Source organism: Eurosta solidaginis, chromosome 4, assembly GCF_040869045.1.
Source record: "Eurosta solidaginis isolate ZX-2024a chromosome 4, ASM4086904v1, whole genome shotgun sequence".
Taxonomy (NCBI): domain Eukaryota; kingdom Metazoa; phylum Arthropoda; class Insecta; order Diptera; family Tephritidae; genus Eurosta; species Eurosta solidaginis.
The window spans coordinates 90,791,500-90,806,723 of NC_090322.1; the positions used below are offsets into that span (position 1 = coordinate 90,791,500).

The window sequence follows — 15,224 nt, forward strand, 5'->3', positions numbered from 1 at the left end:
GCTTGAATAGTCATATACAATTGTCTTCAATTATATACGACTATTCCTAAGGCGGATGGTGTAGCATTACCTAAAAAGCGCTTCACTTTCAATGCACTTTTTATGCATATACACATATTGACCACACACATTCAAGTCATAGCGACCCACATAAATTATTTTGAACTCAGCGCGAGTTCAACATCATACATACATGCCGACACACAAGGCACATATCTGTTTACATTTGTTGTTGTTGTTGTAGCAGTGCGTCGCCCCACCGAATAATTGCGACCGATCACAAATTGTCATCAATATCCTCTAACGGGAGTCCAAGGAAACTTGCCGTTTCAACAGGGGTGGACCATAATGAAAGGGGTGTTAAAGGCGTTTGTTCCAAATTACAATTAAAGAGATGGTTGGTGTCATGTGGGGACACATTGCAAGTGGGCCATACATTTTGTACGTCGGGGTTGATTCTGGATAGGTAAGAGTTTAACCTGTTACAGTATCCAGATCGAAGTTGAGCTAGAGTGACTCGCGTTTCCCTGGGGAGTATGCGTTCCTCTTCCGCAAGTTTTGGGTACTGTTCTTTGAGTACTGGATTCACCGGGCAATTCCTGGCATAAAGGTCCGACGCCTGTTTGTGGAGTTCACTGAGGACCTGCTTGTCTTTTTTTGCTTCATACGGCTGAGTTCTCAGGTGCCGTATTTCTTCATAATGCTTACGGAGATGACTCCTTAAGCCCCTGTTGGGATGCCCAGGTTTCTGGGTATTCAACAGGAACTGTTTGGTTAGCATCTCATTTCTCTCCCTGATGGGGAGTATTCTTGCCTCATTATGTAGATGCTGTTATGGGGACATAAGAAGATAGCTCGTGGCGGTTCTGAGAGCAGTATTTTGGCAGGCCTGTAGCTTCTTCCAGGGAGTAGTTTTTAGGCTTGGAGATCATAGGTGATTGAAGCCACAGCCGTTCTAGTTAAAAATGTAAAAGAAATTAATAGAGGAGGAATAGTTCTGGAATGTAAAAATAAAGCTACTTGCGAGCAAGTGCATCAAAAAATTAAAGAGAATATAGGAAAAGATAATGAAGTTCAAAAGCCAAAAGAGAAAAAAGAAATAAAGAAGATTTTTAAAGTGGTAGGGTTAACTGAAAAAATTAGTAGCGAGCGTATTATTGAATGCTTAAAGAAGCAAAATGACGAGTGCTTAGGAAAAGAGTTGAAAGTCCTGAAAGTGTATGAGAATAGAACCAGCAGAGCGGAAAGCTTCATTGTTTTAGTAGAAACAGACGCTGAAACTTATGAGGCTATTCTGAAAAAGCAAAGAGTAAATATCGAATGGGATACATGTTTGGTGTTTGAACATGAGATGTTTTAAATTTTTGGGTTATAGGCACAAGTCAAGCGAATGCACCAATAAAAGAGCATGTGGTAAATATGCAGGAAATCATGATACGAATGAATGTAGCTCTGAAGTTGTTAAATGTGTAAATTGTTGCGAACTAGTACAGAAAAAAGTAATTGACGTTGATGTGAACCATTCAGCATTTAGTCTGGATTGTCCAGCATTTAAAAAATATTTAAGTGCCAAAAACAGGACAAGAGTGTAGCAACGATTCCTAAAGGAATTTAGTTGTATTTATTTAAATGTAAGCAGTATCACAGCCAACAAGGGTGAGCTGGAGAAAGTAGTCGAAACTTCGATGCCACACTTAATTTTATGTTCGGAGACGTGTGTGACTGAAGATATTACAAATCAAGAACTGCAAATAAAATAATATAGTCTGATTAGGTGTAACTCTCATAGTAGACACACCGGAGGTGTCATAATCTATGCCCATAAATCAATTGAGTTTAACACTAAGATTAATTACTCTTGCGACAGGAATATTTGGTTTCTACTATTAGAAGTCCAAAACATCACTCCAAAATATCAAATAGTTGTTACATATCATTCGCCAAACTCGAGTGATGCAGATTTTATTGGGTATCTTAGCGAAATATTAAACAGCCATTACCAGGATGACGGATCACGAAACTATATCTTTTACAATAAACCTTGAAAAATCTTTAAGAATGCGCTTAAAAAGTATATTGTGTCTTGGGAAAATTATTCAAGTGAAAATCTAGTTCACCTTTTAAGTACCTATAACTACTCTGAATTCTCACAGTTAGAGCTTAATAATAAAGTCACATTTTAACAGCTATATTGACAAATGCTATGAATACTCTCACTTATCCTAAAGAAATAAGGGTTAAATTAATGAACAAATGGTACGATAGTGAGTTAGCTAATCTAAAATCTCAATTGGTGACACAATTTACACAGCTGAACGTGAAATTGCTCAATCGTTAAACAATTATTTTATAGACAGCATCACAGAAATCAATTCAAAAATAGAAGTTGTTGATAGGGAGTTTCCCACAGGCCAAACAATTACAAACAGTTTTAAGTTTGTTGAAATAGATACGGATGAAATAATAAGAATTGGCAGAAGTCTTAAATATAAAATAGGCGGAAATAATCTTCTAGCGGAAGGAGTCATAAAAGATGCGATAATTAATATATTTTGGGGGTTTTTTTACATGCAAATAATCAACGAGAGTTTGAAAAATGGGGTGTTTCCAGAATCGAATCTAGAATCGAACCAAATATTAATCCCGCAACAATCTGGCTTTAGGAGAAAGCACTCTTGCGAAAGTGCTCTAAATCTAGTCATTGCCCGTTGGAAAGAAGAGCTGAATTGCAACAAATACATCATAGCTGTTTTCTTGGATCTCAAACGAGCGTTTGAGACAGTAGATCAAAACTTGCTTCTAAAAAAGCTACCTAATATAGGTATAAGTGGTACTGAACTGAAATGGTTCGAAAGTTTCACAAAGAGTCGTAAACAAAGAACTGTAGTTGGTTCGTCAGCATCTAAAGATAAGAACATTACGATTGGACTGCCACAAGGATCATTATTAGCGCCTATATTATTTAATATATATATAAATGATATTTCAAATTGTATAAAGTATTGTGATATCAATCTTTTCACGGATGATACATTAATTAATAATGATAAGCGGTGGAAATGTGAGCGAGATGGCTGCAAAGCTACAATGATTTGGATGAAATATATAAGTGGCTGTGTTAGAACAAACTTAAACTTAATATAAGCAAAACAAAATTGATGGTCATATCGAGAAGAAATTTGCATGTAAATGACCTTAATAACATAAATATAAACCATCAAACATAGAAAGAGTATCAACTATTAAATATCTGGGTATTAAAATCGATGAAAAATTAAGTTTTAATGATCATGTCGATTACACCATCAGCAAAATTGCAACAAATGTATATTTTATGCAACGCACTTGCAAATTTCTAAAGAGGAAGTACAAAATAATGGTATACAGAGCAATAATTGAAACTCTATTAAATTATTGTCCAAACACATTTTTATAATGAATGATAGCCAAATTTACAAATTGCAAAAGCAACAAAATCGAGAAATGAGATTCATTCTTCGTATGCGCTATGACACGCCCATCAGGGACATGTTGTCGGCTCTTAACTGGTTAAGTGTTAAACAACAACATTGTAGATGGTACCCTACCAGACTACTTAACGGTCAATATAAAGTATGGCAATGATATACACAACATAGACACTCGTAGAAGAAATGATTTTAAATTACCTGCGTTCAGATGTGAGTCAGATAAATCTAATCTTTATTACAAAGGGCTAAAATGTTTTAATGAATCACCAAATAACATTAAGCAATGCAATAGCCTAACTAAATTTAAAACAAATTTGTTTGAATATTGTAAAAATATTTTTACTTCTTAGATTACAGCAAAGAGTTTATATCATATTTATAAATAATTTTTCCTCTCCCTCTCTGCAGTTATAAATATTTTTTCCCCTCTTCATTTATGTTTTACTTTTGTTTCCGTTTACTTTTAAAACTTATTATGAGTGCCTATAGGCTTAATTTACTTGTAATTAGTTTTAAGCCTATCTAGAAATTTGTTTTGATCTAGACTCAATAGAGTCGTAATAAATAAATAAATAAATAAATAAATATAGGGGACGAGTATCATGCAATCGGCTGGTCAATTGCTTTGTAAGTGGTAATGAGCGTTTATTTATTTTTACCCCATGTACTGCTAGCAAGAGATTTGAGGATTTTATTACGGCTCTGGCTTTTCGGTACAATTGCGGCTGCCTGCTCACCAAAACGTAGATCCTGATCGAGCGTCACACCCAAGATTTTGGGGTGTTAGACAGTCGGTAGCGTAGTGCCATTGACGTGGACGTTCAAAGCGGTCGACATTTGGGACGTCCATGTTGTAAATAAGGTCGCCGATGATTTAGTCGGTGATAATGTTAGGTTTCGCGTGGCGAAAAAACTGGAGAGATCAGGGAGGTAGCCGTTTAGTTTGTTACAAAGCTCATCGATCTGTGGCCATTGTTGTGCAGTCATCGGCATAGGAAACGATAGTGACTCCTTCTGGTGGGGAAGGTAGTTTTGATATGTAGAAGGTAAACAGAAGTGGGGATAGGACAGCACCCTGCGGAACCCCTTGTTTAATTCTTCTTGGTTTGGATGTTGCGTTCCTGAATTGCACCGATGCTTTCCGACCAGACAGATAATTTGAGGTCCACCTTTTAAGACATAGGGGGAGGGTAGACCCTTCCAGGTCTTGCAGTAACGTGTCATGGTTGACCGTATCAAAAGCTTTTGACAGGTCTAACGCAGCGAGTACTGTCCTATTGTAGGGGTTTTGATTTAAACCGCAATTTATCTGAATGCTAATGGCATTTAGCGCGGCGGTTCTGCTATGTAGTTTTCTGAAGCCATGCTGATGATAAGCTAGTTGCAAATTTGCTTTAAAGTAGGGAAGCAGAATGGCTTCAAGTGTCTTGGCTACTGGCGATGGCCATTTTCAAATTTTCGGGGAAGACAAAGGTGGAAAGGGACAGGTTGAATAAATGTGCTAAATATTTGAATACCTCTTTACCTAGGTTTTTAAGCATTGGCATGGCTATGCCGTCTGGGCCCACTGTTTTAGATGATTTAGCATGACCGATGGCATCCTCAACCTCTCTGGCGGTGATGGTAATTGGGGACGCGCTGTCTAACTCTGTCAACCGTAGAATGCATTATATATTGTCGGCAAAACGCGCTCGCGCATTTTTTCGCATCCGACAGCACTTTATCGCCAAAGACGATGGAAATTTGTTCATTTTGCTTAGACGGATATGGACTTTACGGTGGACCAAACCTTACCCACACCGGCAGAGAGGTTACAATTCCTTAAATGCTCCTCCAATTTCGCCCGCTTGTGTTCATCCCCAAGCAGTTTGATGCGTTGGTTTATAACCCTTATTTGGGGGTCGCCGGAATCGAGCTGTCTCATAAGGACACGTTCTCTCGCCAAATTTGTGCCTTCCGCCGGAAACCGAGGCCAGATTTCTGGAATTCTCTTGGCGAGAATCAGTCGGGTAGGGAGGGCAGCAAAGCGATTGTCTGTAAAGGATTTGTACCCATCCCACTTTCCTTTTTATAAGCTTTTATTTACTTTCACTTGGCTGTTGTTTGTAATCAAATCTTGCAAGTTAAATTTGATACACTTCCCGGTGTCCCATTGAGCTGAAATTTTGCACACATGTATAACTCCGATGACAATGCAATATTACTTTGCGATAATTCGATAAATTAATCGATAACAGAGTTATCGGTAAAGATTTGTGTTCACAAGGGAATAAAAGCCTAAATCTTTTGTTGAGAGGGATGGTGAATAACCTACAGCGGCTCAAGAACGAGGTAACTTCGCTGTGTTTGTGTATACAACGAACGTAGAAGTTAGGCTGTTATCGCCCAATGTTGCATACTTTTCTGGGCGCTTGATTTTGTTTTACAGATTTAACCCACAAAGCAGGGATCTGCAATAAGTAGTTGTAAAATGAACGCGACATAGGCAATTCGTATCAGTAATTTGGTTGAGAGTCTTTTTCATCCTGACACCGCGTTAGCGTTGAACGCGAAAGATTTGACAACCGAAGATGCTGATATCCGAAGCGAAGCCACTTTTGGCAAACACATACGATATGTTTTCTCGAAAATCTGTATATTCATATGTATGTATGTATGTATTTAAATACGCATATTGTCACTTGCGAAGCGAATGAAAATTTTGTCGAATTTCGCGGTCTCGAATTGCGAGATGCGAATCGCTAGCGAATTCGCAAAAAAAAGTCGAATGAGTGACGAAGATGAATTTGTCGAATTGCCACAAGCGAAAAAATCATATTCGCTTCGCCAAATCTGTCAAAATTTGTCGAATGCTTATTTTGTTCGCGCTTGAAAATAGAAAAGGACGCATTGGCATTTATTTGAATGTTTTCAATTGAAAAAAGTAAATAAATTGAATAAATAAATAAAAGTGAGTAATTCATTAAATTAAATTGAGTTATTTATTGGTTTGAATAAATGAAGTTTTCAGAATGAGAAGAACAACGCCGCAGCAATTCCAAAAGCTGGTCGAGCTGATGGAAAAAAATCCAGACGTCGCCAGAGGCATGGGGAATTTTGGAGAGACCAGGAGGAGCATGGCAGAATTGTGGGACCATTTCGCCACGGATCTTAACTCCATAGGTCCTCCAATACGTAACGGGCGCGAGTGGAACAAGGTAAGAAGAATATACCTGCGCGAATAATACAAAAGTATACATCGCAGAATCGTGGCATCGTAGCATCGTACGGTTACTGACTGGAGTTACTTTTGATACTTAAGGCTGATTTACACGAGTCGAATTAGTGATGGTTTTTTTGACTCCCAACTCAATTCAAACATCATATACAAGTAGGCACTTTGTTTGAGAAAATTTACCAGGAAATCGACTCGAGTAAAGCAGCTTTACCTGCTAATGTATCTACTCGGGTATGTTACTGGCATTGTGAAGGGTGCAGAGATGGGCCCTAGGTTTGGTTAGATCCTAGCTCCGAGCCACCACCTACTATTTTTCTGATAATACCCGATAAGATACTTGACCAGTTAGTTTCAAAAGTAACCGTACGATATCACGATGCAAGTTTCCAAAGTAACCGACAACGTGATAATTGTCAGAAGCTTTACTTAGTTATATACCCGAACCATCGTATCCGTGCAGGCCTCTAGTAGTAACTGAATTGTATTCTGCGTGTCAGTTCATACTTACCAATATATTTGTCCTAGGTTTGGTTAGATTATAAGTTGGAGCTTAAAAAAAAAGGTTTCTACAAACCGCAGCGAGACCGTAGCCACTGGAGGAGGACCGTACGCCCAGCGAAGTTTATCTGCGCTAGAGAGATCCGTGGATGAGCTACTGAACCTCCAAGAAGCCGCCAACCCGACAGGACAGTCGTTTGGAACCAATAATCCGGGTGATAACGGGCGTGGAAGCAATATTCCGGGTAATAACGGAAAAAAGATCAACGTTATAAAACATTTTTAACTTTATTTATTACTATTTAATAAACTTGTTTTTTACATTTCTGTTTGTGCACAAATAAATAATAAAAACAAATGACAGAAACGTCAAATTCGGATGAACTAATTAAATTTGTTTGAATGGCAACGACACATTGCAGTCGAATAAGTTCATTCGCCACTCACAATGCAAATTTGATGTGAATTCGCCAATCTGTTCGACTCGCCAAATATATTCGCTTCGCAAGTGACAATATGCGTAAAAGTTTTGTTGTTGCAAGAACACGTGAACATGTGTATGCAATTATATACAAATTCATTTGAATGCGTTGAACAAAGCATGGGGCGCATTCCAAAAGCACAACTGCTGGCGAAGTTAATTAGTGATAACTTCTTGGAACGCACAGTTGCAAGTTTACGATAAATTTGTGAGCATAAAAATTGGCGGCTCTATTCACTCAACGTTTTTATCGATTGACTGTTGACAGTTGGCTCAACGTATCTTCAAAAGCACAATTTCTTTCACTCAGCTGATAACTGATTATTAGCAAGATCAATTAATTGATGGAACACAAAAAAAAAAAAGATCAGATTGATGTTAATAATATAATACACTCAGACATTAGCAAAACAGGAGGTCTTCTAAAAGAACTAGAAACAGTGGCGGATTTACGGGGCGGTTCGGGTTCAAACCCCCTTTTCTTATTTACATGTTCGAAAGCATTTGGATTCACCATCTGAAAAAATAAGATAAATAAGAAATATAGCATACAAATTTTGTAGGTAATCATCAAAATTGTACCCACCTCAAGTGCATCAAACACGTTTTTAAAATTCTGATCATGGACTCTCCTTCTTCACATTTTGACTTCCATTGCAAACTCAGTTTTGGAACAATTGTTACGTGGCTGACTGTCTGGGTGGTGAGGAGCGGCAGCAAGCAGGTATGCTTGCATCCCAGGCTAGCTCATCGTCGGGGGTATTTCCCCACCGTCCTCACCCGCAGCAACATGAACAAAAAGGGTTCATATCTGCAAATGTGTTGGAAAGAAAAGCTGAAACAGATAGAAATGGACGTGAAGTTATAGAGGGGAAGCATAAAGATGAAGGCCTGTCCTGTCAGGTGGAGTCTACCCTCCCTCTGCAGTGCAACTTGCACCGCACCATTGGCACTGTGTTGACTCCTATCTACTTACAGTGCCCCCAAACCTGAGACTAGTCTGTACCCTGTCACTCAGTCATTTTCGCTAAACACTCACCTTCACCTAACCTTTCCCGCACAAGCGCAGCTCCAACACCAAACTTAAAACTATAGCCCTGCATTATGAAAAGATCTAAAATTTTCATCCAAACATAATTCTTATAATTTATTTACAAAGTTTTTGGTTTACAAATTATCAACTAACACCCTACTACTAGTTCAGCAATTTCTAAAAAAAAAAACTTTAAATTCAGAATTTAATACAAAATACTTTGACAAGAATTTCAAAATGCTTAACTAGGATCAACTTCTAAAGTACCTTTTTACTCAAAGTAACAATAAAAAAATTACTAAAACTTAATGCTAAACTTTATTACTAATTACCATAAAAATTCATGAGTGCAAGAAGAAGTAGATACATTTCAAATTCTATTCAATACAAAATACCTACGACTAATAGAAAAAGTGTCTGAACTCAAATAAAAAAATTAAAATTTGTGGGGCCACCCTAATGCACTATTATTACTAGAAGCTAATTCTAAATCCTAAAGATACAAATTCAAAATTTCTTAAACCAGTATATAATATAAGCTTAATAAACAGACTAAACAAAAAACAAAACCCTAATCCCGGACCTACCGTAAATGGACAAATACAAAGAAGTAGAGAAGAACTAAAAAGCAACTGAACTTGCAAGGAAATAAGTAAAATATGTATGTTTGTATAATTGTCGTAATTATGTATGGACATATATTCTAACCTTGTTTCTTCTTTCTTTAATGATCTTCTGTTTTCTCAAGATCCATAAACCGATCTCAATACATCTTCATACATATGTAAAACTATAGCCCTGCATTATGAAAGGATCTAAAATTTTCATCCAAACATAATTCTTATAATTTATTTACAAAGTTTTTGGTTTACCAATTATCAACTAACACCCTACTACTAGTTCTGCAATTTCTGAAAAAAATAAAACCTTAAACTCAGAGTGTAATACAAAATACTTTGACAAGGATTTCAAAATGGTTAACTAGGATCAACTTCTAAAGTACCTATTTACTCAAAGTAACAATAAAAAAATTGCTCAAACTTAATGCAAAACTTTATTACTAATTATCATTAAAAATTCATAAGAGTGCAAGAAGAAGTAGATACATTTCAAATTCAATTCAATACAAAATACCTATGACTAATAGAAAAAGTGTCTGAACTCAAATAAAAACTAAAATTTATGGGGCCATCCTAATTCACTGTAATTACTAGGAGCTAATTCTAAATCCTAAAGATACAAATTCAAAATTTCTTAAACCAGTATATAATATAAGCTTAAAAAAAAGAGGAAACAAAAAACAAAACCCTAATCCCTGACCTACCGTAAATGGACACATACAAGGAAGTAGAGAAGAGCTAAAAAGCAACTGAACTTGCAAGGAAATAAGTAAAATATGTATGTTTGTATAATTGTCGTAATTATGTATGGACATATATTCTAACCTTGTTTCTTCTTTCTTTACTGATCTTCTGTTTTATCAAAATCCATAAATAGATCTCAATACATGTTCATACATATGTACGTTGATATAAACATAAATACCAAATTCTTTGATTGCACTCACCGGTCTCTCGTACTCCAACGGCGCCGCTGCAGTTGAGTAGATACCTGTGCTGAAAGGGAAAAAAAGACTCAAACATACATTTGTCACTCAATGACTTAGCAAGATCACTCGATGGTGATCTTGGAGAATCGTTTAGTTGATAGTATGAAATCTATGCACGGGATGAACCATGTGCTAATTTTTCTTTTGATTGTTAGGACAGGAAAAAAATGTATATCTGTGTTCAGTCTTAAAAATTAGTTTTAATTACAAGAGGACCTATTTGGAAGAAGTATTCTCGCAAATATCTCCGTGTGGCAACAAGAAAAGAAAAAAGGCGTAGGTAGAAAAAAACTAATTGCAAAAAAAGCAAAGACAAATTCAAAATTTTAGGTTTTTGAGTTAGCCGCTTGGCAAACAAAAGTAAAAACCATGCGCTGAAGAATAAACGTGGGAAGCGTATCCCCATAAGAAGAGTAATTAAAAATTATCGTAATAATCTGTGGGGTAAGACAAAATAATAAGAAACCAAAAGAACTTCGTAATAATGAATAGGTGGAAGAAAAAAACAAAATTAAACTGAAAGTGAAAGGAACTAAGTAATTGGCAAAAAGGGAAATTGAAATTAAAGTGAAACTAGGAGAAATTTAAAGAAAAATGTTTGAACCGAATTAGAAATGTTTCCTTATGCCCTAACCCTTTCGTATTAAACTATTAATCTAAATATTTAAAAACGGTAATTTTTACAAATTAGAAAAAATAAAAAAAAAAACTATCAAAAATTGCTTCGCCCGGGGTTGTTGAGATGTTGCTGAAATGTACTCCTTGGTGGAATGCTTTGTATGTTGTTGTTGCTGCTACTACGAACTTGTGCAGTGTTAGTTTTGCCTGTATCTGTTGCTAGCGGTCGCTAACAGTATTTTTGTTGTTGCTGTCATTAATGCTCTGAACTTACGTGGTAGCTGTGTGTTTCTGGATCCGTGTTAAATGTGTTGTTTTTGCTATCTATGTTGCCAAGAAAAATATAGTGTTGTCGACGTGTCGTCTTACCACCGTGTTTTTGTTGTTTTTGACGTATTGTTAGCATAAATTCCTCGATGTTGTTGTTTCCAAGTTGTGTCTTCGTACAACCAAAGACAGTGTCCAGTGTGTTGTTTTGAGGTGATCTGCGAAAATTCAAAAAGCAAACTTATTAAAACAATAAAAAAACTGATGTTACAAAAAAACTGATATTACAAACGTGTGTCCATATGTTTGTTTCTTGTTTGCACGGTTTATGTTCACGCCTCCATACAGAGATATGTATGTAGGTGAGCATATAAACCATGCAAACAAGAAACAAACATATGGACACACGTTTGTAATATCAGTTTTTTTGTAACATCAGTTTTTTTTATTCTTTTAATAAGTTTGCTTTTTGAATTTTCGCAGATCACCTCAAAACAACACACTGGACACTGTCTTTGGTTGTACGAAGACACAACTTGGAAACAACAACATCGAGGCTTTTGGCTTGCTTGACAACTTGGCTATGTGGAAGCCAAGTTCCCAGTGGGCACGCCAGATGATAAAAATCGTGGCTAGACTTACCAAGAGTATTCCGGGTGTGAGTCTGAGTAATAGCCCGCTTGGCTGTTGATAGAATTGCCTTCCTTGGTTTTTGGTACGTTTCGCGAGACTTTGCGGCGCGCATAACACTGTCTTTAGGAACAGAAACCCTTAACTTGCGATTTTATTCGCGCACTTCACTTGAAAGCTTAAATTTTTCTTTTCTTTTTTTTCACTCGTGGTTAGCGAACTGGCACTTTTACTGGACACTGATTCAACCAAACTTTGGCCCGTTGTCTAACCTTCTGCCTTTTTATCTCTACCGGCGTGGTAAGGAAAGTTACCCAAAACGGATTGTTTTAACACATACATGCCACCTACTTTCGGCTTTCCCGTACTTTCCTTTATTCATTCACACAACCATACATTCGCACATTTGTACGTTCACACAAAATAACACCTACACAGATAGATCGTATCTTGGCCGCAATGCTGCTACGCCATCAGCAATGTTGCTACGTTGTCTACTCCAGACACAATGTTGCCATTGTGCTGTTGCGCCAGTCATTGCAACATTGCGGCCAACACTCGAATCTGGACACAAAACACATAAACACATAGACACCTAGACACGTAGACACATATACATGATGCCACTCATTCAAGCCAGTATGGAGACAGGCTGTCGTTACAGGCTCGCAACCGCCGATGGTGCCTGCACCATGGAGCGTGTGCGTAAAAAAATTCATACGCAGGCTGCAACATTTTGTTTCCCGTCCAACGTGTGGTCTCGACCCACGACTCAATGCTGGGCTTAATTTTATTGTTAGCGCTTGTTCTATTGCTACATCTACATACTACGCCACTGGGTCACTTCTACTCCTTATACCGTACATAACATATATCACAGATGGAATCTAAAATCTAGAATAATTAAAAAGAATAAAATATCACAGATAATAAAACTTAATAAAAACTTAACTTAACTTAATAAAATAAAATATCACTGGTAATAAAAAATATGCAAAATAAATAAATAAATAAAAAAATCGAATGCAAAAATAATCAAATAAATAAAAAAGTCAAGAAAAATAAAAATAATTTAATAAAATAATCACATACGTCAATAAATAAATAAATAAAATACGTCGATAAATAAATAAATAATATAGAACAAGAGTACTAGCACTACAAAAAACATTAAACTATTTTGCAAAAATATCTTTAGCGTGGTATACACCGATCTTTTTCCCATTGCTATCGCCAAGTTCATACATTGAGTTTCCTATAACGTTTAAAACAATACATCTTACTTGTTTTGGAGCTAATTTAGCGTTGTAATTTTCGGCTTGGGAACTTTGTTTGAAGTTTCGGCGATATACCACTTGCCCAATATTAAACTTCACATCTCTACTTCTAGTTTCATATACCTTTTGGCTTCTTTCATGGGCCAACTTCAGCTCTTTCATGATTTTGTCTCTGATGAGCTGCATTCTATCGCTGGATGCTTCTATTTCGCAATCAGCGTCCTTAACCGCCGCCAGCTTTCGGTATATCTCATACGATGCAGCATGCTGTATCATAGGCATCCGAAAGTGGCAAAATAAGGTGACATGTTGATTGCGGAGTGTGTAACGCTGTGGAGCGCAAATGCAGCATCGCTGATGCATTTGTCCCAATTCTTTTGATTGTCCTTTATGAAGGATCTAATTATTTGTAATACTGATCGGTTAACTCTCTCCGCAGCGTTACCCTGTGGCGAATAGAATGCAGTTTTTATGTATTTTGTACCATATTTTTCCAAAAATGTATTAAAAAGTTCTGACACAAACTGTTTTCCATTGTCCGAATGGACATATTCGGGCACGCCGAATATATGAAACACCTCCCTCTCTAAAAATTTGATGACTTCAGCTGAAGTGGCCCTCCTCATCGGTTTTAAAGACACAAACTGCGAAAAACGATCTAAACACACAAAGACATTAGCATCACTATAACGTGGATAAAATAAAAATCAAATCAAATAAAATCAATAAACAAACGTTGGAAGGGTCGCTCTGTGAGCTTTTGTTTGCCCATCAGATCTGTTTGTAGACATTTTGTGTTTTATTAATTCTGCAAGTTTCGCAATCTTTTATATGAGCGCATACATCTGTGACCATTCCTGGCCAGTAATATTTCTGACGTGTTCGGGATAGCGTCTGGTGTATGCCACCATGACCAGCGGACGGTGAGCTGTGAGCCGACCCTACCAGCCCCGGTCGCAATTCCGACGGTACCCAGAGCTTCCAGGTCTGGTCCGCTAGAAGATCGTCTCCGCTGTCGAATTGCGTCCGTTTATAAACGTAACCGTCCGATATGCATAAATCTGGTAACTTGTCTTTATTCTCGGTCACCGTCTTTTTCAACTCCTTATACTCCTCCGACTCGAAACACGGTGACTCGAGACACACGTCTATGGCCCTATTGTTCGTCAGTATTTCGGCCATGTGCATTCGTGATAGTGTGTCGGGAACCACGTTTGCGCACCTTTTCGATGTTGGATATCGAAATCATAACCCTGGAGTTTCAAACTCCGCCTTGCCAATCTCCCAGAAAGATCTTTCTTATTCATGAGCCATTTGAGGCTGGCATGATCAGTTATGAAGGTGAACGGGGTTCCCTCCACGTAAGGTAGGAATCTCTTGACACTCACGATGGCGGCGTAGCATTCAAGTTCCGTAATGCTATAATTTTTCTGCGCCTTATTTAATTTTGCCGAAACGTAGGCAATAGGTCTTTCGTTCTGGTCATCGTCCAACTGAAACAAAAACTTTCCCACTCCGTCAGTTGATGCATCATATTGAATATAATATTTTCTGTTGAAAACAGGGTGTTTAAGCACTGGTGCAGAAATCAACCTTTGCTTTGAAATTTCAAAAGAATTCATCGCTTCGTCAGTCATGGAGAATTTCTTAATTTTGTCCTTTTTGAGGTAGTCGTGCAGCGGAGCTGCAATTGTCGCATAGTCCTGTATGAAACTTCGGTACCAGCCCGACATACCCAGGAACCGTCGTAGTTGCTTCGGGGTTTTCGGAACTGGAAAGTCCCACACAGCTACCACTTTATTGGCGTCTGTTCTAATGCAACCATCCCCGACTACGTACCCTAGATATCGAACTTCTTTGAAACAGATCTTGCTATTTTCTACATTAATAGTTAACTTAGCCTCACGAAGACACCGAGCGACCTCTTTCAACAAACACATATGAGACTCGAAATCTACCGAACACACTAACAAATCTTCCAAATAAACAAAAGCACATTCACGTAAAGCGGCCGGAATGACCTTGTCCATTAGACGACACATTCGTTGTGCTGCATTGCACAACCCAAAAGGCATGACAGTAAATTGGTAAAGGGGTCGGCCAGGGACAGTGACGGCAGTCTTT

General features: G+C 37.5%; 1 protein-coding gene across 5 annotated transcripts in view; it reads left to right on the forward strand.

The window, feature by feature from the left end:
• Positions 1-15,224, forward strand: part of LOC137250051 (glucose-induced degradation protein 4 homolog) — a 233,725-nt gene that overhangs the window by 50,378 nt on the left and 168,123 nt on the right. The gene's annotated exons all lie outside the window — the stretch shown is intronic.